The sequence below is a fragment of the Triturus cristatus genome, chromosome 6 (assembly GCF_964204655.1).
Source record: "Triturus cristatus chromosome 6, aTriCri1.1, whole genome shotgun sequence".
In the NCBI taxonomy this organism is placed as follows: Eukaryota; Metazoa; Chordata; class Amphibia; order Caudata; family Salamandridae; genus Triturus; species Triturus cristatus.
Window position 1 is genome coordinate 4024984 of NC_140589.1, and position 7577 is coordinate 4032560.

Sequence of the window (7577 nt, forward strand, 5' to 3'; positions counted from 1 at the left end):
TGGTCTGAAACCATGCTGGGCTACATCTAATATCTCGTTAGTTTCGAGATAGTCAGTCAAAGTACTGTTCATTATTTTTTCCATGATTTTAGCCATTATGGGCAGCCCAGCAATCGATCGGTAGTTTTTTAGCTCTGTAGGGTCCAGCGTGGGCTTCTTTAATAAGGCCTAACAATTGCCGTCTTCCAGCAGGCTGGAAAAGTGCCAAGTTCCACAATCTGATTTAACAGTGGGGTTAGCATCTCCCCAATTCTACTTGCAACCCGATGGAGCACAGTGGCAGGACAGGGGTCGTTAGATGATCCTGATTTTAAGGAAAGAAGTGTATTACTAACTTCCTCTTGAGCAATAATGGGGAAACTCGTAAGTTCCCCAGAGAGTGGTCTCACTGTTGTTGGGGGATATTGTACTTTGTCTGTAAGCCGGCAAACCTCCGAGAGGTCATCATAGATAACTTGAACCTTCTTTTGAAAGTAAGTTGCCATCCTGTCACAAATTATTTGGTCAGGATGAAAAGCAGAGCCCTGCTGGGCTTTAGAGAGCAAATTAACAGTTTTAAAGAGCTCTCTAGCCGAGTTTCCTGCTTCGTCTATTTTGTCTGCGAAAAACCTCTTTTTTGCCTCAATAATGGCCATTTTATAATCTTTCAGGGCAGTATTATAGATCATTTTTGCGACTATATCATACTCCTGCCGCCATTTTCGCTCGGCTGTACGACATTTCACCTTAATAGCTTTCAGCTGGGAGTTATACCAAGGAGAGGTTGGCTTATGCCTCCTGATGGTAGACCATCTTTCAGGAGCTACCTGATCTGCTGCTGATTGAAGCCAATCGTTAATGTTAGAGGCAGCAGAATTGCAGTCCGTAAGTAGCGGCCCAGGACCTGGACTGAGGGCCACTAATAGATCCTCAGCACTGACTTTATTCCACCGTCGGGACAGGACTTTCGTTGATTTTATCTGTTTCTGTAACAGTGGAAATAAGAGTCCAATCCCGAACAGGACTGCATAATGGTCTGTCCAGGACAGAGGAATAACCTTTACCACTTTTGTATTAGAGTCATTAGAGAAGATACCGTCCAGGGTGTGACCCGCCTGGTGGGTGGGTTCAACAACCAACTGGATCAGTCCAAAAGTGACAAGATTGTCAAGGAGTTTTCCCGTGTCCGAATTGTCCCCAAGCTCCAGGTGAAAATTAAAGTCACCAAGCAGCAGAAACGGGCCCGAACCAGTTTGTGACTCTAAGTAGGTCATCAATGATTGGGCAAAAATTGCTTTTGGACCAGGGGGGCGGTAAAGTAATAGGCCCTGAACATTCATTTCATTATTTCTGCTGATAGTAAAATGCACGGCTTCCGCCGAAAGATCTTGAATAGCATTTATTCGCAGATTGATATAATCCCGATGGACAATGGCAATGCCCCCCCCTTTTCCCCCTTCCCTGTTGTGTGAAATCACCGCATAACCTTGGGGTAGGGCTGTGTTCCAGTCTGGACATGAGGCATTATCTGCCCATGTCTCAGTCAGAAACATAATATCGATATTAGTACTTCGAATTATGTCTTCGATTTGATATTTATGTTTGCTCAATGACCAAACATTAAGCAGCATACAGTGAATGTATCGTTCCTGTTCGCCGGATCCACAACCAGCTACTATAGGCTGGGGGGGGGGGATGGTCTGAATGTTTCTAGGAGTATCCATCATGCTACCTTCCCTCCCTCTTATCTTTGCCTCGATCAGGCCTCCCAAGCGAAACCGACAGTTAACACACTCGGTCTTACCTAAGGGAGTCAAGTCGTGTAATTTACATGAACCATGATCATAGGCCAGCAGCTCCACCCTGCTGTGTTTTATGGAGCAAGTTCGACCAGGGGTTGTGGCGCTGGACGCGTTACGGACGCTGACGGGCGCAGACGGGCTTGCCTTTGGCGCGCCGCCGGCACGCCCGCTGCGCGCGTCCGCTGCGCGTCCGCCTCATCGCGCCTGATAAATGCTCCATGCGATAGAAGGCAAGGAAAGACTAGCGCGCCAACCCTGAGTGCCGTGCGGGCCCGCTAACATCCGGGTCCCGCCAGGGTCGAGCGCAATGAGTGCAAAATAAAACAGCAGGTAAGGTCTGAACAAATAAATATCTTTCCCAGAATGGTTTGTGACCTTACCCAAATCTGCGAGAGTGCAGCTGATTTTAAAAATGATTAAAAACGATGTTCAGGCTAGTTATTAAAACGGTGATAGCAGCTGTCTGATGTAAACACTTAAAAGTCCCCCCACACAATAGCAGCAGGATAAAGTGCAATTTGAAAGATAAAACCGCCAGAGAACATATAACTCAGTTATTAAAACAACCCGGTGGAAGGATAGCAACAACGAACAGGCTGTCAGTGCAACAAAGGTTCTTTACCCTTAATGAAGAGGAATTCTCCCTGAATTCTCCCTGAATGCTCGCACAGAGGGAGCCTGTAAGGGAGTGCGCTGCAGAGTCCGGGGTCAGGTGGAGGTAGTAACGAAGAGGGATTCTCCCTGAAGGCTTGCACAGGGGGTGCTTGTAAGGGAGTGCGCTGCAGAGTCCGGGGTCAGGTGGAGGTAGTAACGAAGAGGGATTCTCCCTGAAGGCTTGCACAGGGGGAACCTGTAAGGGAGTGCGTTGCAAAGTCCGTGGTCAGGTGGAGGAAGTAATGAAGAGGGAGTCTCCCTGAAGGCACGCACAGAGGGAACCTGTAAGGGAGCTCGTAGCAGAGTCCATGGTCAGGTGGAGGTAGTAATGAAGAGGGATTCTCCCTGAAGGCTCGCACAGGGGGAGCCTGTAAGGGAGTGCGTTGCAGAGTCTGGGGTCAGGTGGAGGTAGTAATGAACAGGAATTCTCCCTGAATGCTCGCACAGAGGGAGCCTGTAACCGAGTGCGCTGCAGAGTCCGGGGTCAGGTGGAGGTAGTAATGAAGAGGGATTCTCCCTGAAGGCTCGCGCAGAGGGAGCCTGTAAGGGAGTGTGCTGCAGAGTCCGGGGTCAGGTGGAGGTAGTAATGAAAAAGGATTCTCCCTGAAGGCTCGCACAGAGGGAGCCTGTAAGGGAGTGCATTGCAGAGTCCGGGGTCAGGTGGAGGTAGTAATGAAGACGATTTCTCCCTGAAGGCTCGCACAGAGGGAGCCTGTAAGGAAGTGCGTTGCAGAGTCCGGGGCCAGGTGAAGGTAGTAATGAAGAGGGATTCTCCCTGAAGGCTCGCACAGAGGGAGCCTGTAAGGGAGTGCGCTGCAGTGTCCGGGGTCAGGTGGACGTAGTAATGAAGAGGGATTATCCCTGAAGGCTCGCACAGAGGGAGCCTGTAAGGGAGTGCGTTGCAGAGTCCGGGGCCAGGTGAAGGTAGTAATGAAGAGGGATTCTCCCTGAAGGCTCGCACAGAGGGAGCCTGTAAGGGAGTGCGCTGCAGAGTCCGGGGTCAGGTGGACGTAGTAATGAAGAGGGATTCTCCCTGAAGGCTCGCACAGAGGGAGCCTGTAAGGGAGTGCGCTGCCGAGTCTAGGGTCAGGTGGACGTAGTAATGAAGAGGGATTCTCCCTGAAGGTTCGCACAGAGGGAGCCTGTAAGGGAGTGCGCTGCAGTGTCTGGGATCAGGTGGACGTAGTAATGAAGAGGGATTCTCCCTGAAGGCTCGCACAGAGGGAGCCTGTAAGGGAGTGCGCTGCAGAGTCTGGGGTCAGGTGGACGTAGTAATGAAGAGGGATTCCCCCCGAAGGCTCGCACTGAGGGAGCCTGTAAGGGATTGCATTGCAGAGTCCGGGGTCAGGTGGAGGTAGTAATGAAGAGGGATTCTCCCTGAAAGCTCGCACAAAGGGTGCCTGTAAGGGAGTGCGTTGCAGAGTCCGGGGTCAGGTGGAGGTAGTAATGAAGAGGGATTCCCCCAAAGGCTCGCACTGAGGGAGCCTGTAAGGGAGTGCGTTGCAGAGTCCGGGGTCAGGTGGAGGTAGTAATGAAGAGGGATTCTCCCTGAAAGCTCGCACAAAGGGAGCCTGTAAGGGAGTGCATTGCAGAGTCCGGGGTCAGGTGGAGGTAGTAATGAAGAGGGATTCTCCCTGGAGGCTCGCACAGAGGGAGCCTGTAAGGGAGTGCGCTGCAGAGTCTGGGGTCAGATGGAGGTAGTAATGAAGAGGGATTCTCCCTGAAGGCTCGCACAGAGGGAGCCTGTAAGGGAGTGCGCTGCAGAGTCCAGGGTCGGGTGGAGGTAGTAATGAAGACGGTTTCTCCCTGAAGGCTCGCACAGAGGGAGCCTGTACGGGAGTGCGTTACAGAGTCCGGGGTCAGGTGGAGGTAGTAATGAAGAGGGATTCTCCCTGAAGGCTCGCACAGAGGGAGCCTGTAAGGGAGTGCGTTGCAGAGTCGGGGGCAGGTGGAGGTAGTAATGAAGAGGGATTCTCCCTGAAGGCTCGCACAGAGGGAGCCTGTAAGGGAGTGCATTGCAGAGTCCGGGGTCAGGTGGAGGTAGTAATGAAGAGGGATTCTCCCTGAAGGCTCGCACAGGGGGAGCCTGTAAGAGAGTGCGCTGCAGAGTCCGGGGTCAGGTGGAGGTAGTAATGAAGAGGGATTCTCCCTGAAGGCTCGTACAGAGGGAGCCTGTAAGGGATTGCATTGCAGAGTCCGGGGTCAGGTGGAGGTAGTAATGAAGAGGGATTCTCCCTGAAAGCTCGCACAAAGGGTGCCTGTAAGGGAGTGCGTTGCAGAGTCCGGGGTCAGGTGGAGGTAGTAATGAAGAGGGATTCCCCCCAAAGGCTCGCACTGAGGGAGCCTGTAAGGGAGTGCGTTGCAGAGTCCGGGGTCAGGTGGAGGTAGTAATGAAGAGGGATTCTCCCTGAAAGCTCGCACAAAGGGAGCCTGTAAGGGAGTGCATTGCAGAGTCCGGGGTCAGGTGGAGGTAGTAATGAAGAGGGATTCTCCCTGGAGGCTCGCACAGAGGGAGCCTGTAAGGGAGTGCGCTGCAGAGTCTGGGGTTAGATGGAGGTAGTAATGAAGAGGGATTCTCCCTGAAGGCTCGCACAGAGGGAGCCTGTAAGGGAGTGCGCTGCAGAGTCCGGGGTCGGGTGGAGGTAGTAATGAAGACGGTTTCTCCCTGAAGGCTCGCACAGAGGGAGCCTGTAAGGGAGTGCGTTGCAGAGTCCGGGGTCAGGTGGAGGTAGTAATAAAGAGGGATTCTCCCTGAAGGCTCGCACAGAGGGAGCCTGTAAGGGAGTGCGTTGCAGAGTCGGGGGCAGGTGGAGGTAGTAATGAAGAGGGATTCTCCCTGAAGGCTCGCACAGAGGGAGCCTGTAAGGGAGTGTATTGCAGAGTCCGGGGTCAGGTGAAGGTAGTAATGAAGAGGGATTCTCCCTGAAGGCTCGCACAGGGGGAGCCTGTAAGAGAGTGCGCTGCAGAGTCCGGGGTCAGGTGGAGGTAGTAATGAAGAGGGATTCTCCCTGAAGGCTCGCACAGAGGGAGCCTGTAAGGGAGTGCGTTGCAGAGTCCGGGGTCAGGTGGAGGTAGTAATGAAGAGGGATTCTCCCTGAAGGCTAGCCTGTAAGGGAGTGCATTGCAGAGTCCGGGGTCAGGTGGAGGTAGTAATGAAGAGGGATTTTCCCTGGAGGCTCGCACAGGGGGAGCCTGTAAGGGAGTGCGCTGCAGATTTCGGGGTCAGGTGGAGGTAGTAATGAAGAGGGATTCTCCCTGAAGGCTCGCACAGAGGGAGCCTGTAAGGGAGTGCGTTGCAGAGTCCGGGGTCAGGTGGAGGTAGTAATGAAGAGGGATTCTCCCTGAAGGCTCGCACAGAGGGAGCCTGTAAGGGAGTGCGTTGCAGAGTCCGGGGTCAGGTGGAGGTAGTAATGAAGAGGGATTCTCCCTGCAGGCTCGCACAGAGGGAGCCTGTAAGGGAGTGCATTGCAGAGTCCGCGGTCAGGTTGAGGTAGTAATGAAGAGGGATTCTCCCTGCAGGCTCGCACAGAGGGAGCCTGTAATGGAGTGCGCTGCAGAGTCCGGGGTCAGGTGGAGGTAGTAATGAAGAGGGATTCTCCCTGAAGGCTCGCACAGAGGGAGCCTGTAAGGGAGTGCATTGCAGAGTCCGGGGTCAGGTGGAGGTAGTAATGAAGAGGGATTCTCCCTGAAGGCTCGCACAGAGGGAGCCTGTAAGGGAGTGCGTTGCAGAGTCGGGGGCAGGTGGAGGTAGTAATGAAGAGGGATTCTCCCTGAAGGCTCGCACAGAGGGAGCCTGTAAGGGAGTGCATTGCAGAGTCCGGGGTCAGGTGAAGGTAGTAATGAAGAGGGATTCTCCCTGAAGGCTCGCACAGGGGGAGCCTGTAAGAGAGTGCGCTGCAGAGTCCGGGGTGTCAGGTGGAGGTAGTAATGAAGAGGGATTCTCCCTGAAGGCTCGCACAGAGGGAGCCTGTAAGGGAGTGCGTTGCAGAGTCCGGGGTCAGGTGGAGGTAGTAATGAAGAGGGATTCTCCCTGAAGGCTCGCACAGAGGGAGCCTGTAAGGGAGTGCATTGCAGAGTCCGGGGTCAGGTGGAGGTAGTAATGAAGAGGGATTTTCCCTGGAGGCTCGCACAGGGGGAGCCTGTAAGGGAGTGCGCTGCAGATTTCGGGGTCAGGTGGAGGTAGTAATGAAGAGGGATTCTCCCTGAAGGCTCGCACAGAGGGAGCCTGTAAGGGAGTGCGCTGCAGAGTCCGGGGTCAGGTGGAGGTAGTAATGAAGAGGGATTCTCCCTGAAGGCTCGCACAGAGGGAGCCTGTAAGGGAGTGCGTTGCAGAGTCCGGGGTCAGGTGGAGGTAGTAATGAAGAGGGATTCTCCCTGAAGGCTCGCACAGAGGGAGCCTGTAAGGGAGTGCGTTGCAGAGTCCGGGGTCAGGTGGAGGTAGTAATGAAGAGGGATTCTCCCTGAAGGCTCGCACAGAGGGAGCCTGTAAGGGAGTGCGCTGCAGAGTCCGGGGTCAGGTGGAGGTAGTAATGAAGAGGGATTCTCCCTGAAGGCTCGCACAGAGGGAGCCTGTTAGGGAGTGAGCTGCAGAGTCCGGGGTCAGGTGGAGGTAGTAATGAAGAGGGATTCTCCCTGAAGGCTCGCACAGAGGGAGCCCGAGAAGTGTCACTTGCCTGATATTCCCACCTCAGAAGCCTCCTCTTCCCATCAAAGGAACATTACGTGGAAAAAACACTTTTTGAGAGTGATAATATTTAGAAAGAGACTTGGAAAAGAGGGCGTTTTACTGGGCCTCGTAAGACTAAGAAGTGATAAAGGAGGGCCCTGAAGCAGGCCTGTCTAGACATATAAGCGACAAATCAAGCCCACAGTGGCTCACCCAAATAAAGATTCCTGGAGCCGGGCCTGGTGCTATGTTTTTGGAGAGGAAGTCTGTGGCTAAGCTCCGGGGCACGCGCCTAGAGGCTCCTCTCTTGGAGTTTGGCGCCTCCTTTCGGACCAGCGGGGGGTCCGTCGGTTGGGACCCACAGATGTGCACATCCGTTAGCCCACAGAGGGTTGCCACAGACTTCCTCCTTGCAGAGCCCTCTTGCTCCACCTTGGACAAGGGTATAAATAAAGCAGGGGTCACGGGGAGCGCTC